This window comes from Budorcas taxicolor, chromosome 7, assembly GCF_023091745.1.
Source record: "Budorcas taxicolor isolate Tak-1 chromosome 7, Takin1.1, whole genome shotgun sequence".
Lineage (NCBI taxonomy): Eukaryota > Metazoa > Chordata > Mammalia > Artiodactyla > Bovidae > Budorcas > Budorcas taxicolor.
This window is the reverse complement of record NC_068916.1, coordinates 109575068-109595093: the sequence shown is the minus strand read 5'-3', so window position 1 is coordinate 109595093 and position 20026 is coordinate 109575068. Positions and strand designations below refer to the sequence as shown.

Sequence of the window (20026 nt, the reverse complement as noted above, 5' to 3'; positions counted from 1 at the left end):
ATTCATAAATATTTAAGGAGGTATCTCTAAAAATAAAGGATCTTTTAAAATCATAACTACAATGCCATTATCATATCTATACATGACAATTCCTTAATATTGTCAGATATGCAGTTTCAACTTTATAATTGTTTTTTAAATTGGTTTGTTTGAATCAGTATCAAAATAAAGTCCATGCAACTGATTGGCCGATATGTCCCTTATTCTCTTTTTATCTGCAGGTCCTATTTTACACCCCCATGCCCTCTCATCTGCTTTTCTGTTCCAAATAAATGGCTTGCTCCCTTTGCATAGATTTGGGCCAGACATTTTCTTTTGAAATTAAAGTCTTTTCTTTTTTTTTAAGAGAATTTTCCTGAATTAGAATGCTTCATATTTTTTTTCTTCCATTGCTTTGAATTTCTTCTTTGGGGTATGGGGTCGCACAGAGTCAGACATGATTGAGGCGACTTAGCAGCAGCAGCAGCAAGAACTTTTCTACTTTATGGGCTCAAATAAACAAAATAAGAAATGAAAGAGGAGAAATAGCAGCAAATACCACAGAAATAAAAAAAAAAAAAAGAGAGAGAGACAGAGAATAACATGAACAGTTATATGCCTACAACTTGGACAACCTAGGAGAAATGGAAAACTTTCTAGAAATAAACCGTCAAGACTAAATCAGAAACAAACCCATCAAGACTAAATCAGAAAGAAATAAGACAATCTGAACAGATGAATCACTAGTATTAAAATTGAATTTGTAATTAAAAAACACTCCCAGCAAACTTAAGTCCAGAGGGGAGCTGGCTTCACAGGGTAATTCTAGCAAACACATAAAAGAGAATTATTATCTATCCTTCTCAAACTATTCCAAAAAATGTAAGAGGAGGGAAAAGTCCAAAATTTATTCTAAGAGGTCACCATTACCCTGATACCAAAACCAGACAAAGATAACACACAAAAAAGAAAATTATAGGCCAATATCTGATTACTGTAGATGCAAAAATTTTTAACAAAATATCAGTAAACCTAACTTAGCAATATATTAAAAGAATCATACACTATGATCAAGTAGGATTTATTCCAAGATGCAAGGATGGTTAAATATTTGCAAATCAATGAATGTGCTGCACCACATTAACAAAAGGAAGGATAAAAATCACATGATCATTTCAATAGATGCAGCAAATGCATTTGACAAAATTCAACAACCATTCATGATGAAAAATCTCATCAAACTGTGTAGAGAGGGAACACATCTCAAAATAATAAAGGCCATTTAAGATGAATCCACAGCTGGATTACAGCTGGATTAAAAAATCCAACATTACATTCAACAGTGAAAAGCTAAATGCCTTTCTTCTAAAATTAGGAACAAGATAAGGATGTCCATTCTCTCCACTTTTACTTAACACAGTATTAGAAATCCTAGCCACAGAAATCTGACCAAAAAAAAAAAAAAAAAAAAGTAAATAAAAGGCATCCAAACTGGGAGGGAAGAGGCAAAATGGAACTTCTTGCAGATGACATGACACTCTATATAGGAAGTCCTAAAGTCTTCACAAAAACACGATATGAATAAATGAATTCAACTAAGTTGCAAGATGTAAGATTAATATACAGAAATCTATTTGCTTTTCAATACACAAATAATGATCAGAAAGAGAAAGCAAGAGAATAATCCTGTTTAAAACTATGTCCAAAAAATAAAATACCTAGGAAGAAACTTAACCAAGGAATTGAAAGAACTATACTTTGAAAACTATAGAACACTGATGAAGGAAACTGAAGATACTGCAAAGAAATGAAAAGACAGCCCAAGTTCTGAGATTAGAAGAATAAATATTAAAATTCACAACCTACCCAAAGCAATCTACAGATTTAATGCAATCCCTATCAAACTACCCATGACATTTTCTACAGAACTAGAACAAATTATCCTAAAATTTCCATGGAATCACAAAAAAACCCAAATTTACAAAACAATCTTGAGAAAAAAGAACAAAGCTGGAGGTATCATGCATCTTGACTTCAGACTATACTACAAAGCTACAATAATCAAAACACCATGGAGGTGGCACAAAACAGGTACCTAGATCAAGGAACAGAATAGAGACTGCAGAAATAAACCTACACACTTATGGCCAATTTCCTGTGGTCATGTATGGATGTGAGAGTTGGACTGTGAAGAAGGCTGAGCGCTGAAGAATTGATGCTTTTGAACTGTGGTGTTGGAGAAGACTCTTGAGAGTCCCTTGGACTGCAAGGAGATCCAACCAGTCCATTCTGAAGGAGATCAACCCTGGGATTTCTTTGGAAGAAATGATGCTAAAGCTGAAGCTCCAGTACTTTGGCCACCTCATGTGAAGAGTTGACTCATTGGAAAAGACCCTGATGCTGGGAGGGATTGGGGGCAGGAGGAGAAGGGGATGACCGAGGATGAGATGGCTGGATGGCATCACGGACTTGATGGACGTGAGTCTGAGTGATCTCCGGGAGTTGGTTATGGACAGGGAGGCCTGGCGTGCTGTGATTCATAGGGTCACAAAGAGTTGGACACGACAGAGAGACTGCACTGAATATGCGACAAAAGAGTCAAGAATACAGAGTTGTGAAAGGAGAGTCTCTTCAGTAAATGCTGCTGGGAAAACTGCACAGTTACCTGTAAATGAATGAGATTTGAACATTTCTTCACACCATTAAAAAAAATGGATTAAAGACCTAAATATAAGACCTGAAACCATAAAACTTCTAGGAGAAAATCTAGGCAGAAAACTCTTTGACATAAATAATAGCAATATTTTTTCAGATCTGTCTCCTAAGCAAAATAAGTAAAAGAAAAAATAAGCAAGAGGCACCTAATTAAAGTTAAAAGCTTTTGCATAGCAAAGAAAACCACTGACAAAATGAAAAGACAAGCTACTGAATGGGAGAAACTATTTTTAAATGATATGACCAATAAGGAATTAATATCCAACATATATGGGCCTCCCAGATGGCACTAGTGATAAAGAATCTGCCTGCCAATTCAGGCGATGCAAGAGACTTAGGTTTGATCCCTGGTTTGGGAAGATCCCCTGGAGAAGGGAATGGCGACCCACTCCAGTATTCATGCCTGGGAGATCCCATGGACAGAGGAGCCTGGTGGGCGACAGTCCACAGGGTCGCAGAGTCGGACACAACTGACAGACTGAGCACGCATGCACCCACTGACATGTGTGACAGCTCATGCCAGTCAGTGTCAGAAGAACAGGCAACCTGATTAAAAAACGGGCAGAAGACCAGAACAGACTTGTTCCAAAGACATACAAATGGCCAATAGGTATATATAAAGATGTTCACCATCACTGACCGTCAGAGAAAAGCAACTCAAGCCACAGTGAGATATCTCCTCACGCCTTTTAGAAAGGCTATCATCAAAAACCCCACAAATAGCAAATGTTGGCACAGATGTGGAAAAAAGGGAACCTTGTACACTGTTGGTAGGAATGCAAATCAGTAGAACCATATTAGACAATAGTATAGAGGTTCCTCAAAAAATTGAAAATAGAACTACCATATGATCCAGCAATTTCACTCCTGGGTATACATCCAAAGAAAATGGAAACGCTATTCAGAAAGCTACATGCACCCAAATGCTCACAGCAGCACCACTTACAATGGCCAAGACATGGAAGCAACCTCAGTGTTCATCAACAAATGAATGGGTGAAGATGTGGTATACAGGCATAGTGGAGTATTAATCAGCTGTAAAAATGAACAAAGTCCAGCCATTTGCAACAATGTGAAGGGACCCAGAGAGAATTATGCTTTGTTACATAAATCAGACAGAGAACGACAAATACTCTATGTTATCACTAATATGTGGAATATAAAAAATAAAACAAACTAGTAACGTACATAAAAAAAAAAACAGAAACACATTCACAGGTAGAGAGAACAAACCGGTGGTGTACGTGGGGAAAGGGGAGAAGGGAGGCCACGACAGGGGCAGGAGACTGAGACTTGGACGTCCATGCGCAAAGCAGACGAGCAGCAAGGGCGCCAGCACGGCACGGGCGGACTTTCTAACAACGCTAAATGGATATACTCTACAGAAATGTTTAATCACTATGCTATGAAACCAATACTGCAAATCAAGTACACTTTAAAGGAAAGTTTTTATACTTTTGAGTTATATTGTTCTTTTTTCTACGATTTTCTTAATTTTAGTTTATTTTGCATTAAGTTATAATTTCCTTCCTTTTCTGGGCATATCCTCCAACCATGCTTTCACCACCTGAAGGGACCCTATTCTACTTCTTGTTTTCTATCTTCTTATAATCATTTTGTTTTGGAATTAACTAAGCCATTTTTGCTGCTTACTTTTAAGGGAAATTTGTTTCTCAACCTTTTTACAGAGTTATAGGTTAGGATATCTATTCCAGTGTCACAGCTCTCGACTGTATAGTTAATTTCACGAAGGCTTCAAAGTCTGGACCTCATCCTTTCTAAGATCTCTTCCCTGTCTGGAACATCATTCCCTCGCCTATCCTCTCTATTCTGATTACTGAAGTCTCTTTCCAGAAGTTTCTCCTAAATACATTTTCTTCCCCTGCCACCCTCCAAAAAGGCTTTAGATATTAATTTCAAGAGTTCATAGGGCCTTGACTGTAGCAGGCTCTTTAAACCTTACTGGGGGTGTAGCCACTGCACTTCTGAGAAATTCGGATGACAAAAAGGCCTTCAGTTCAGTTCACTTGCTCAGTCGTGTCCAACTCTTTGCGACCCCATGAATCACAGCACACCAGGCCTCCCTGTCCATCACCACCACCCGGAGTTTACCTAAACTCATGTCCATCGAGTCGGTGATGCCATCCAGCCATCTCATCCTCTGTCGTCCCCTTCTCCTCCTGGCCCCATTCCCTCCCAGCATCAGAGTCTTTTCCAATGAGTCAACTCTTTGCATGAGGTGGCCAAAGGATTGGAGTTTCAGCTTTAGCATCAGTCCTTCCAATGAATACCCAGGACTGATCTCCTTTAGGATGAATTGGTTAGATCTGCTTGCAGTCCAAGGGACAGACTCTCAAGAGTCTTCTCCAACACCACAGTTCAAAAGCATCGATTCTTCAGTGCTCAGCCTTCTTCACAGTCCAACTCTCACATCCATACGTGACCACAGGAAAAACCATAGCCTTGACTAGATGGACCTTTGTTGACAAAGTAATATCTCTGCTTTTCAATATACTATCGAGGTTGGTCATAACTTTTCTTCCAAGGAGTAAGCATCTTTTAATTTCATGGCTGCGGTCACCATCTGCAGTGATTTGGGAGCCCCCAAAAATAAAGTCAGCCACTGTTTCCACTGTTTCCCCATCTATTTGCCATGAAGTGATGGGACCAGATGCCATGATCTTAGTTTTCTGAATGTTGAGCTTTAAGCCAACTTTTTCACTCTCCTCTTTCGCTTTTATCAAGAGGCTTTTTAGTTCCTCCTCACTTTATGCCATAAGGGTGGTGTCATCTGCGTATCTGAGGTTATTGGTATTTCTCCTGGCAATCTTGATCCCAGCTTGTGCTTCTTCCAGCCCTTAGCTTTCTTCTTATACTGGTCCATTCTGCTCCCAATGATTTGGAGATTTGAGTTTTCTGCTCTTAGTTCTATCACATGTCCTCTTGCTTCCTCTGCCTCGTCTTACATAAATGCTAATACCATACAGCTCTTCCAAACTGTCATTATTTTGTCCTCATTCATTCATATTTTAGCATCACAGAGATACTCTGTCACCTGGTTTTGCTATAGATGTTGTCCGTGAAGTTTTGGTTTTACCGTGCTAGTTTTTCTGTCTAATCTATAGGGATATTTGGGAAGACTGAAAAGCAACTTTGTAGTGGTTTCTATCTTCCCAGAATTTTAAGAGAATTTTTTTTTTTTTTTGGATAGACTGTAGATTAAGAACTTGCACGAGATGTTTTCATCTGACAAAAAGTTTGTGGAAAAGACATCTGAAAAAGGTCAATTCAAAACTTAAAAGAGACAGAACAGCAAAAAACAATCTTAAAAATTGTTGAATTTTTGTAATTTAACATTGTAATTTTTCTTAGATGGTTAGTATCTCAAATAGTATAGTTATTTTTCAGAAAGTACCTTCTTTTTTAATGTTGTGGCAAGAAGTTGAAGTTCTCAAAGTATCTGATGCTATATTTTGAAAATGTTTTCCAAATAGGGCATGATCAGAACAGATATGACAAAATAAAAAGAGGTATTAAAAAAAGATACCTCAATGACCATAATTAGTAAGATTCAGAAAAACCATATTGATGGGAAGAAGTAAATTCTTTTCTTCATGCAATTATTTTGAACACTGCCAAAAAAAACCTCATATATTTTCAAAGAATGAAAAATGGAATATTATTCCTAACTTTTTTATTTATTCAGTTCAGTTCAGTCGCTCAGTCGTGTTTGACTCTTTGCCACCCCATGAACTGCAGCACGTCAGGCCTCCCTGTCCATCACCAATTCCCGGAGTTCACCCAAACCCACATCCATCGAGTCGGTGAGGCCATCCAGCCATCTCATCCTCTGTCGTCCCCTTCTCCTCCTGCTCCCAATCCCTCCCAGCATCAGAGTCTTTTCCAATGAGTCAACTTTTTGCCTGAGGTGGCCAAAATACTGGAGTTTCAGCTTTAGCATCATTCCTTCCAAAGAAATCCCAGGGTTGATCTCCTTCAGAATGGACTGGTTGGATCTCCTTGCAGTCCAAGGGACTCTCAAGAGTCTTCTCCAAGACCACAGTTCATTTATTATAAACATCACAGTTTATTTATTAGACACCTGTTATGCACCAGAGTCAAATAAAATGCAAAGACAGATTACAATACTCAGGGGGTTATTATTAACTGGTCCTTAAAAATAAATTTTCACTGATATTTCCTTACAACAATATGAGTTTTTCCAATTCACAATTAAGTTATATAATCGACTTACTAAAATTTTAATTGAAACTATACTTGAACTATACTCTCTGACTGACTTCCTGAAGAACTGACTTATTGGAAAAGACCCTGATGCTGGAAAAAACTTAAGGCAGGAGGAGAAGGGGACGCCAGAGGATGAGATGGTTGGATGGCATCACCAACTCAATGGACATGAGTCTGAGCAAACTCGAGAGTTGGTGATACAGGGAGGCCTGGTGTGCTGCAGTCCATGAGGTTGCAAAGAGTCGGACACAACTGAGTGACTGAACTGACTGACTGACTGACTGATACTCTCTGAGTATTTTCAAATGGAGTATCCCCTTGAAAGGGGAAAAGAAGAACTACTGTGTCAGAGGAAGTAGAGAACTTTGACTACCATTACCTCACCCTCTGCATTCCTCTCTAAGTGTGGATTCTGTGGCACACCCATCAACAAACACAAATGTGATCAGTGTGTCCTCCGGGGGCCGCACCTGCTTGGTTTGCTCCAGTCCTGTTAAAGGAAGGATGTTGTTATGCAGATGACAGAAAAGAATGGCTGATAATTAACATTTTTTTGCATCTCCTATTCTGCCCAGAAGAGGAGAGAATCAATTACCTCTGGCCCTGCAAAAATCAGTGTGGATTCTCCCATAGTCACTCAAGACTAGAGCTTTACCACAACTTTGGGATACCCCTCCAGGGGGCATGACTCATGGCTTCATTTACCCAAGAACTCTTTCTAGGTTAGTACAGAACCAACCTGCACAACCATGAGTGGCCTTCCTGATGAGAAACCCTCCTTGTCTGTTAAACATATGTGAATTCTTATGAGCTTATCCATCCCTTAGAAAAGAAGTGCTTCACTCACTAGAATTTCTTCTCTATAATTCACTTTATTGTGAATTCTCAAGCTTTGACCTAAGTATGATGTTTATGAGTTTTCAGTTTGATATAATTAAGGGTTAAGGGGCTGTGTTCAGAACATGTCCTTGTGTGAATGTCTAGTGACTGGCTGGCTGGAGGAGTGAATTTACTTGGGACTATTTTCAGGTAGTGTAGAGGGAAGAGTAGTGGTTGTAGAAAGAATAATGAAAATTCCACTACTTCCCTATACTATATATTAAAATAGCAATATACTTCATCCAATTAATAAGGATGATGCATTCTAACAAAGGTACCCATATATTTATTTATTCAATAAACATTATGGAATGACCACTGTGTGCTAGGTGCTCAGTAGTACACCAAACAAGGCTTCTGCACTCAATTGGTTTCTCTTGGTATAAAAACACAGACAACAATCCACACGGTGTGCTAAACGTTGTGACAGATATTAGAGAATGGCCTGGGAGCTCCTAGAAAGGGCAGACAATTTATTCTGCAGGCCAGGCAGGGTGAGAAAGGTATTCCAGGGGTGGCTTATACCTGAAGGGCATACAGGAGTTTTCTAGCTGTCAGGAGGATAGGAGCTGGGGGTGGGATACGTGGAGGGGAGAAGCATGGGACTGGAGAGCAGGGAAACCATTCTAAGGAAAAGGACCAAGACTATAGAGAGAATTAGAACGTGAAGATGGGATAATGATATTTAAGCAATATTTCTAACTGTCAAATGTGAGCCCATACTTGCTGGAGTTAATAAAGAATAAGACTTGGGGACTTCCCTAAGTGGCTCCGTGGTAAAGAATCTGTCTGCCAATGCTGGGGACACAGGTTTGACCCCTGATCTGGGAAGACTCCACATGTTTTGGAGCAACTAAGCCCCTGTGCCACAACTACGGAAGTGCACGCACCTTGGAGCCCGTGCTCAGCAACAAGAGAAGCCGCTGCAGTGAGAGTCTGCACACGGCAACTAGGGCAGCCCCCGCCCTCTGCAACTGCTGAAAAAGCCCACACACCGCCGGACACCCAGCACAACCAAACACAAATAATTAAAGGCAAGTAAGAATTGGGCCCTGCCCCTGAGGAGACCATACACAATGGAGAAATTGCTAATAAATATATCACCATAAATACATGTTACACTAAGGTTTGTATAGCCAAGAAATATATTCACTGTTGTTGTCAGAAATATCTTGAGAGCAGACATAAGGGTAGGTGCTCAAATACAGTTGCCTTCCCCACCTAATCCCCCATGAACTCTGTACACCATTACTAGGTTCTGCCATAAAAACCCAACTGCTTCTCTTCCAGGCTCCTTCTGCTAAAAGAAATTTTGTTCTCAGTTGATTTGTTCATCAGAATGTCACAGGGACAAGTTTCTGAAACTCAGACATTCAATTTTAAATATTTAATAAGTTGAGCTGTGACCTAGGTCATTCATGACAGATTGGGAAGAGCAATGGGAAGGAACTTCTCAAGCTGCAAATACAGGTTTGTAACTGAGATGTAAGGTTGTAGGTGAAGATACTGGTGATCAAGCAAAGGAAACTGAAACCCTGCAATCTTTTTCTTTATAGCATCACTATGGTAGATGTGCTTGGTCAATGTCTTCTGTTGGGTACTGTGGCAAAATTCTCAGCCTTATCACTAGACTGTTGCTTTGATCACCCTTGCAAAGCTGTTCATAGTAGGCGATCAATAAATATTTGTGGAATCAGTACTAATTGGTAAGTGAATGGATGCCAGAAAAATTTCAGAATATGGACATTTGCCTATGTTCCTTATCATGGCAAAAAGAAAGCACTGGACAGGGAAGGGATGCTCAGCCGCTGCGAGCAACTGCCCGCGGATCCAGAGGGAGACCAGTCATACCCGTGCTTCCCAAAGGAAAATACAGCAGACAGAAACACTACTGTTACTTTTAGGAACAAGCTCAGTCATGCAGTTTCTAGATATTATAGTAACAAGGATCTTTCTAGACGTGTATTTTGAACAAATCAAAAAGTAATGGAGGGAAACTTCTCCAGGATAGACCACATCCTGGGCCATAAATCTAGCCTTGGTAAATTCAAAAAACTGAAATCATCCCAAGCATCTTTTCTGACCACAATGCAGTAAGATTAGATCTCAATTCCAGGAGAAAAACTACTAAAAATTCCAACATATGGAGGCTGAACAACACACTGCTGAATAACCAACAAATCACAGAAGAAATCAAAAAAGAAATCAAAATATGCATAGAAATGAATGAAAATGAGAACACAATAACCCAAAACCTGTGGGACACTGTAAAAGCAGTGCTAAGGGGAAAGTTCATAGCAATACAGGCATACCTCAAGAAACAAGAAAAAAGTCAAATAAATAACCTAACTCTACACCTAAAGCAAGTAGAAAAGGAAGAAATGAAGAACCCCAGGGTTAGTAGAAGGAAAGAAATCTTAAAACTTAGGGCAGAGATAAATGCAAAAGAAACAAAAGAGATGGATGAAACTGGAGCCAATTATACAGAGTGAAGTAAGCCAGAAAGAAAAACACCAATACAGTATACTAACACATATATATGGAATTTAAAAAGATAGCAATGATGACCCTGTATGCGAGACAGCAAAAAAGACACAGATGTGTAGAGCGGACTTTTGGACTCAGAGGGAGAGGGAGAGGGTGGGATAATTTGGGAGAATGGCATTGAAACATGTATACTATCATGTAAGAATCGAATCGCCAGTCGATATCCAATGCAGGATACAGCATGCGTGGGGCTGGTGCATGGGGATAACCCAGAGGGATGTTGTGGGGAGGGAGGTGGGAGGGGGGTTCATGTTTGGGATAGCATGTACACCCGTGGTGGATTCATGTCAATGTATGGCAAAACCAATACAGTATTGTAAAGTAAAATAAAGTAAAAATAAAAATTAAAAAAATAAAAAAAGAAACAAAAGAGACCATAGCAAAAATCAACAAACCCAAAAGCTGCTTCTTTGAAAGGACAAATAAAATTGACAAACCATTAGCCAGACTCATCAAGAAACAAAGAGAGAAAAATCAAATCAACAAAATCAGAAATGAAAATGGAGAGATCACAACAGACAACACAGAAATACAAAGGATCATAAGAGACTACTATCAGAAATTCTATGCCAATAAAATGGACAACTTGGAAGAAGTGGACAAATTCTTAGAAAAGTACAACTTTCCAAAACTGAACCAGGAAGAAGTAGAAAATCTTAACAGACCCATCACAAGCACAGAAAGTGAAACTGTAATCAGAAATCTTCCAGCAAACAAAAGCCCAGGTCCAGATGGCTTCACAGCTGAATTCTACCAAAAGTTTAGAGAAGAGCTAATACCTATCCTAGTCAAACTCTTCCAGAAAATTGCAGAGGAAGGTAAACTTTCAAACTCATTCTATGAGGCGACCATCACCCTAATACCAAAACCTGACAAAGATGCCACAAAAAAAAAAAAGAAAAGAAAACTACAGGCCAATATCACTGATGAACATAAATGCAAAAGTCCTTAACAAAATTATAGCAATCAGAATCCAACAACACATTAAAAAGAGCATACATTATGACACAGTGGGCTTTATCTCAGGGATGCAAGGGTTCTTCAATATCTGCAAATCAATCAATGTAATACACCACATTAACAAATCAAAAAATAAAAGCCATATGATTATCTCAATAGATGCAGAGAAAGCCTTTGACAAAATTCAACATCCATTTATGATAAAAACTCTCCAGAAAGCAGGAATAGAAGGAACATACCTCAACATAATAAAAGCTATATATGACAAACCCACAGCAAACATTATCCTCAATGGTAAAAAATTGAAAGCATTTCCCCTAAAGTCAGGGACAAGACAAGGGTGCCCACTCTCACCACTACTATTCAACATAGTTTTGGAAGTTTTGGCCACAGCGATCAGAGTAGAAAAAGAAATAAAAGGAATCCAGATTGGAAAAGAAGTAAAACTCTCACTGTTTGCAGATGACATGACCCTCTACATAGAAAACCCTAAAGACTCCACCAGAAAATTACTAGAGCTCATCAATGAATATAGTAAAGTTGCAGGATATAAAATCAACACACAGAAATCCCTTGCATTCCTATATACTAATAATGAGAAAATAGAAAGCGAATTTAAGGAAACAATTCCATTCACCATTGCAACAAAACGAATAAAATACTTAGGAATATATCTACCTAAAGAAACAAAAGATGTATATATAGAAAACTATAAAACACTGGTGAAAGAAAACAGAGGACACTAATAGATGGAAAAACATGTCATGTTCATGAATCGGAAGAATCAATATAGTGAAAATGAGTATACTACCCAAAGCAATGTGTAGATTCAATGCAATCTCTACCAAGCTACTAACGGTATTTTTCACAGAGCTAGAACAAATAATTTCACAATTTGTATGGAAATACAAAAAACCTCGAATAGACAAAGCAATCTTGAGAAAGAAGAATGGAACTGGAGGAATCAACCTGCCTGACTTCAGGCTCTACTACAAAGCCACAGTCATCAAGACAGTATGGTACCGGCACAAAGACAGAAATACAGGTCAATGGAACAAAATAGAAAGCCCAGAGATAAATCCATGAACCTATGGACACCTTATCTTTGACAAAGGAGGCAAGAATATACAATGGAGAAAAGATAATCTCTTTAACAAGTGGTGCTGGGAAAACTGGTCAACCACTTGTAAAAGAGTGAAACTAGAACACTTTCTAACACCATACACAAAAATAAACTCAAAATGCATTAAAGATCTAAACCTAAGACCAGAAACTATACAACTCCTAGAGGAGAACATAGGCAAAACATTCTCCGACACATATCACAGCAGGATCCTCTTTGACCTACCTCCCAGAATATTGGAAATAAAAGCAAAAATAAACAAATGGGACGTAATTAAAATTAAACGCTTCTGCACAACGAAGGAAACTATAAGCAAGGTGAAAAGACAGCCTCCAGAATGGGAGAAAATAATAGCAAATGAAGCAACTGACAAAGAATTAATCTCAAAAATATATAAGCAACTCCTGCAGCTCAATTCAAGAAAAATAAACGACCCAATCAAAAAATGGCCCAAAGAACTAAATAGACATGTCTCCAAAGAAGACATACAGATGGCTAACAAACACATGAAAAGATGCTCAACATCACTCATTATCAGAGAAATGCAAATCAAACCCACAATGAGGTATCATTTCACGCCAGTCAGAATGGCTGCTATCCAAAAGTCTACAAGCAATAAATGCTGGAGAGGGTGTGGAGAAAAGGGAACCCTCTTACACTGTTGGTGGGAATGCAAACTAGTACAGCCACTATGGAGAACAGTGTGGAGATTCCTTAAAAACTGGAAACAGAACTGCCATACGACCCAGCAATCCCACTGCTGGGCTTACACACTGAGGAAACCAGAATTGAAAGAGACATGTGTACCCCAAATTTCATCGCAGCACTGTTTATGATAGCCAGGACATGGAAGCAACCTAGATGTCCATCAGCAGATAAATGGATAAGAAAGCTGTGGTACATATACACAATGGAGTATTACTCAGCCATTAAAAAGAATACATTTGACTCTATTCTAATGAGGTGGATGAAACTGGAGCCTACTATACAGAGTGAAGTAAGCCAGAAAGAAAAACACCAATACAGTATACTAATGCATATATATGGAATTTAGAAAGATGGGAATGATAACCCTGTATGTGAGACAGCAAAAGAGACACAGATGTATAGAACAGTCTTCTGGACTCTGTCGGAGATGGCGAGGGTGGGATGATTTGGGAGAATGGCATTGAAACATGTGCATTTTCATATGTGAATCGAACTGCCAGTCCAGGTTCGATGAATGATACAGGATGCTCTGGGCTGGTGCACTGGAATGACCCAGAGGGATGGTATGGGGAGGGAGGTGGCAGGGGGGTTCAGGATGGGGAACACGTGTACACCCATGGCAGATTCATGTCAATGTATGGCAAAACCAATACAATATTGTACAGCAATTAGCCCCTAATTCAATAAATTTATATATATTAAAAAAAAAAAAAAAAACATAATGAAGCAGGGCTCTAAGCAGCCTTCTGAGGACCGGCCCTCCCCAAATCCTCTGTTGAGTACTCTCTGAGGAAGGCAACAGTATCTGAGGGAGGCTCCCTGAGTTGTACAGATGTGAAGCCTCCCGATACCAAGTGGAAGACGTTAACCACCTGATGCCCATGAGCACACAGCACACAGCCCCAGGCGTGTGTTAACCCCTGTGATGCTGCCCTGTGACCTCATTTATTTGCAAACTGTAGAACTGTGCAGAGCTGATCACAAACCCTGTGATCCCTCACCTGGCTTTTAAAAATGCTTTGCCAAATCCCTTTGGGGAGCTCAAGCTTGGGGGTTCTTAGAGTATGACCCAGTCGTTTCCTGCATGGCCCTGCAATAAACCTTTCTCTGCTCCAAACTCTGACATTTCGGTTTGTCTGTCCTCACCAAGCAATGGGCAATCAAACTTGCACTAACAAAAGTGACTAAATTCAGCAAAATAGAGCAGCTGTTTCACGAGCAACAATAACGATTCTTACCAAAAATTCAGCTGAGATTTCAAAAGAAAATGCCCAAGAAACCAAACAATGTATATACAGTTGAAAGTTTACTGTGCTCAGTCACTCAGTCGTGTCCAACTCTTTGTGACCCCACAGACTGTAGCTCACCAGGCTCCTCTGTCCATAGGATTTCCCAGGCAAGAATGCTGGAGTGAGTTGCCATTTCCTCCTCCACGGGATCTTCCTGACCCAGCGATCAAACCCATATCTCCTGCATGGCAGGAGGATTCTTTACCACTGAGTCACTAGGGAAGCCCAATTACTAGATAGAAATTAATGTTGCCTCATTTAGCAATCTGGGAAACTTAGCTATTCAGGGCTTCCCTGTTGGCTCAGAAGATGATGTATCTGCCTGCAATGCCAGAGTCCTGGGTTTGATCCCTGGGTCAGGAAGATCCCTGGAGAAGGGAATGGCAGCCCACTCCAGTATCCTTGCCTGGAGAATCCCATGGATGGAGGAGCCTGGTGGGCTACAGTCCATGGGGTTGGCAAAGAGTTGGACACAAATGAGTAATTCAAAATAGAATGGTATATTTGTATTTTTTTGGATACATGGATATGAGAATACATTTACAGATGTGAGAGTTGGACCATAAAGAAGGCTGAACGCCAAAGAATTAATGCTTTTGAACTGTGGTGTTGGAGAAGATTCTTGAGAGTCCCTTGGACTACAAAGAGATCCAACCAGAACATCCTAAAGGAAATCACTCTTGACTATTCATTGGAAGGACTGATGCTAAAGCTGAAACTCCAATACTTTGGCCACCTGATCAGAAGAACTGACTCACTGGAAAACACCCTGATGCTGGGAAAGATTGAAGGCAGTAGGAGAAGGGGATGACAGAGGATGAGATTGTTGGATGGCATCACTGATTCAATGAATATGAAATTTGGAAAACTCCAGGAGATCGTGAGGGACAGGGAGGCCTGGTGTGCTGCAGTCTACGGGGTCGCAAAGAGCTGGACACAACTTCACGACTGAACAACAACAAAGATCATATGAGTAATTAGTGACATATTGTTTTCACAAAATATTAATTTACTTATGTAACAAATGATAACTGAGAACATTAATTAATAACCAAAATAAAGATATGCCATAAAATAAGAGATCATAAATGCATTAAAAATTAATTTTATGAGTTATCTTATTTGAGGTCTACTTTTCATCCAGTTTCTTCAGTGCCTCTTATAAAACAGCACTACAAAATACTCTTGATGAAGAAACAATCCTCAGAAGCTACACAAGAGAGCCTAACTCTAGTTTTAATCAGAAATTTAATACCTTATTATAACCATGTGCTATTAGACAAGAGGTCTAGATAACTAGATGCTCAAAAAACAACTGAATGCTATCATAAAAATAACTCTGAAATAGTGCAAAAGCATAAGATAGCTTTCCAGGCACTAACCTCAAAACAAGGGCTTCATTTGTAGCTTGGTCAGTAAAGAATCTGCCTGCAATGAAGGAGATGCAGGTTCGATTCCTGGGTTAGGAAGATTCCCCTGGACAAGGAAATGGCAACCCACTCCAGTACTCTTACCTGGAGCATCCCATGGACAGAGGGGCCTGGTAGGTTCCCAGTCCATGGGGTCGCAAGAGTTGGACACAACTTAACGACTAAACCACCAACAACTTCAAAACATGGTTTCAGATTCACTAATTAAGCGCTGGCCAGTGTGGCCTGTATAAATGAGCTGCCCGGCACAAACCACAGAACAGAGGGTGGCATGCCACAGCCTCCTCTGGCAGTCTGGGAGAGCCTACTGGACCATTTTTAGAATGTTTTAAATATATATACTTAAAATACATGGGGTTATAAAGGAAACTAATTATAATGAATTAGGCTTGTCAAATACATTTTGGATATGTAGTAGAATAATAAGACCTACTGAGTTAAATAACAAGTCCAGTGGCAAACTTTAATTCACAGCTTCAAAAAATTGATGAGTATAAACACTGTTTCGAGATCTCTGGAACAACTAATATAATACAACAATATCTGTGATTTCTATGAGTGAGAAAGTCATGGGCAATGCAAATACTACCATGGTTTGTCACCTACACAACGGTAGGAAGAGTTTACAGCCTTATACAAAATATACTAGTGACTTCAGATCATTTTCAAAGGTCCAGGACCAAGTAGTTTGTATCTACGCTGCACAATTTCCTGTTGTTCCATTGTCAACTGCTAAAACTAAAATCTCTCCTAGGATTTTAATCACAACGCCAACCCAAAAGGCTGCCCTGGGGTCCCAGTTTCTACAGGGCTCCCAGCCACTAATGGGCCTGGGCACAGGGATCCCTGGGAAGGAGGCACCGTGTCTCCCCCAGCTCCCAGGCCACACCCCACGGCCTCCACAGGCCTCTAACTCGAAGGCCGTGCTTCCAACGTTCACTGTTTGCTCCTGGCCCATGTGCTCTTCTTCCCCATGGCTGGGGCTGTTCATCTTATCATTTTAAACGCAGTATGAGAAAACACAGGCGATGCCTCTTTCTCTCTATGGATCTGCTTTAAAGTATGACTCCTGTACATTTGCTCCTGTCATCTTAATTGCTGCAAATTGAATTGAGCTCATCTCCAGCTCAGCAGTTAGCACAAACAATGCAGCTGAAAAGCTCTAATCTGATCAGATCCTGAGGCCCTCAGACTTCCTGGCACAGAGATTAGGAGCCCAGCTGCTCTCCCCACCAATTGCAGCTTTTGCTTAAACGGAGATGTTATTAGATGACTAGGTTTATGTGAGAAACACACTGGCCTGGAGAGGATGGGCACTGAATATCAAATGCACAGGCTGAAAAGCCCCGAGTGATATGCTTTAGAAATCAAGTCCTGAGGGCTGCCAGGACACAATCATGGCGCAACACACAAAATTATACTTAAATGAATTCCGCTGTACCTTGTGTAAATCTACCACTCCTAAGCTTCATTTATGCTTTTTCTTATTTCACTCATGGTATCTTTGTCTATATTGTTGCTTTCTCTAAGAACTCTCCCAAAGAGTATTAAATTCATATGCTTAAATAAACAGTTTCATGGGGTATTACCAGCATCTGTTAAATTTGTAAGCTAGGGAGAGAGTGAGGGAACCACGGATCACTGTGGGTGCTGGCCAAGGAGCTGACAGCGTAGAAAGAAGAGGCCAAATCAAATTGCAGATCTGGAAATGGGTCTAAGGGATTCCCAGTGCAAACTCTCATATTACTAATGAAAAGCCTGACCCCAAGCTATATAAATAGCCCCAGAGCATAGCGCTTATTCAATCACCCATCTGACAGATATACAGGAACTGCTTTGCTGTCTAGAATAGCTTCCAAGACAGACCCCCACCAAGCATGCTCTGCACTGGACATCCCTCTCCCATCTCTCTGCCCTTCACCTGCTGATTTCCTATTTCCTACGTAAGATTCAGCTCAAAAGGCTTTATTAGCTCCCTGAAGTCATTCCTGGCATAGAAGACCCCCTTAATTTGTAACCAATGGACTGTGTTTATGCCCCAGTTATAGCATTTATGAATCCTTACAGCCAAATTTGTGACCAGTCTGTAGTAAATGCAAAGTATTTTGTGATAGGTTTTCTATGTACTACTGATTCTTATCTTTGTTTTTTTATCTCTTGCCCTCCTGTATTTTCTTAAAACTTGTGATAGTATGGTTGTCTCTATAAGCTCCAGTACACATTTTTGGATGTGTTGGTAGTAATACAAATATTTAGGTCCATATTAGTTTTACTTTCCCTCTTCTAGACTGTGAGCTCCTTGAGAAGGATGAAAAATTCCCCAGCTAACAAGGTGTGTGTGTGTGCGCGAGCTTGTGTCAGTCACTCAGCTGTGTCCGACTCTCTGTGACCCAATGGCTGGGAAGAGAATAAAGCAGGGGGTGAACCTGACCCAGCAGCATGAGGCCTGACTATAAGGGGCTTCTGTCATGTTTCAAAGAACTGAAAGTAGCAAGCAGCCTTCTGGGCTAAGCTGGGATCCAAGCTGTGCCTTAAACATTGACGGATGGACAAAAGTGAAACTAACGCCAGTAGGAGTCTACTGCAATGGCGGAGAATGTGAAGGCTCAACAGGACATGGGAAGAGAGGCATACACAGTATATACCAAAGAAACACTGCTTTTCATGGGTGAATGCTATTCCTCGGTGCACTTTCCTTCTCCATTTTCTGCTTATGGACACTCATGTCACATCCTCTCCTGGAACGCACTCTCCTCCGCCTGCAGGCGCCCATTTGAGCCTGCTGCACTGCCCAGGGGACTCCACTCATGCGTCCCACGCCTCTCCCAGCACTCGCGGAAGTGCGCCAGACTAATGTGTTAGTGTGTAAGTAGGATAGAATCACCAGAGAAGGCTATGGCACCCCACTCCAGTACTCTTGCCTGGAAAATCCCATGGATGGAGGAGCCTGGTGGGCTGCAGTCCATGGGGTCGCTGAGAGTTGGACACGACTCAGTGACTTCACTTTCCCTTTTCACTTTCATGCATTGGAGAAGGAAATGGCAACCCACTCCAGTGTTCTTGCCTGGAGAATCCCAGGGACGGGGGAGCCTGGTGGGCTGCTGTCTATGGGGTCACACAGAGTCGGACATGACTAAAGCGACTTAGCAGCAGGATAGAATCACAATGCTGACCCGGTAGTAAGTCCTCTGTGTTCCTCTTCCTTTCTGCTGTGACTATTTGGTCCTTTGACCCTTCTGCAGCTTGACTCTTTATGCTTCTGAGGAAGAGAGAAACTTTTTCTAAAACAACCCTTTTATGTGACTCTGATCTTATTCCCTCAGGGTCTTCTCTGGGATGTTGTTCCAAATAAAAGTCCCTCTCAGATCTCTCCTGCTTCCCTATCCAGTAGGCTCCTTCCTTCAGCAAATTAATGTATTTCCAGTGGGCCAGTTTAAAACAGACACTAAGCCTCCATTTACCCTGTGTCCCTTTCTGCTGCCTCACTTATTTTTCCCTTTATAGTCAAGCTTCTGAAAAAGCAGACTTTAAATCTACTCCAAATCAAAGCACGTTTTGTTTACATGTAGACAGATAAACCAACCAGTCCTTTCTAAAGGAGATCAGTTCTGGATGTTCTTTGGAAGGAATGATGCTAAAGCTGAAACTCCAGTACTTTGGCCACCTCATGAGAAAAGCTGACTCATTGGAAAAGACCCTGATGCTGGGAGGGATTGGGGGCAGGAGAAGAAGGGGACGACTGAGGATGAGATGGCTGGATGGCATCACTGACTTGATGGACATGAGTCTGAGTGAACTCCGGGAGTTGGTGATGGACAGGGAGGCCTGGCGTGCAGCGATTCATGGAGTCGCAAAGAGTCGGACACGACTGAGCGACTAAACTGAACTGAGACAGATAAAATTGCATAAAAAGAATATGTATTTATATATACATATATATATATATATACACACACACATTAATGTTTAAGTTAAGCCACACTTAAGCAGAATAAAATGTATGTCACTAATTTGAAGTTTCATTTTTAAATATTAAGACTATTAGCATCTGCTTACATAGCAGCAGTATGGTGTGTTAGAAAAATCATATACATTGGAATATGACATACTAGAGTTCAGTTCCATTTAATTATTGCTGTTGTTAACAG

General features: G+C 40.5%; 1 protein-coding gene across 1 annotated transcript in view; it reads right to left on the bottom strand.

Moving 5' to 3' along the window:
* CAMK4 (calcium/calmodulin dependent protein kinase IV) overlaps positions 1-20026 on the bottom strand; it is a 272208-nt gene that overhangs the window by 87947 nt on the left and 164235 nt on the right. The gene's annotated exons all lie outside the window — the stretch shown is intronic.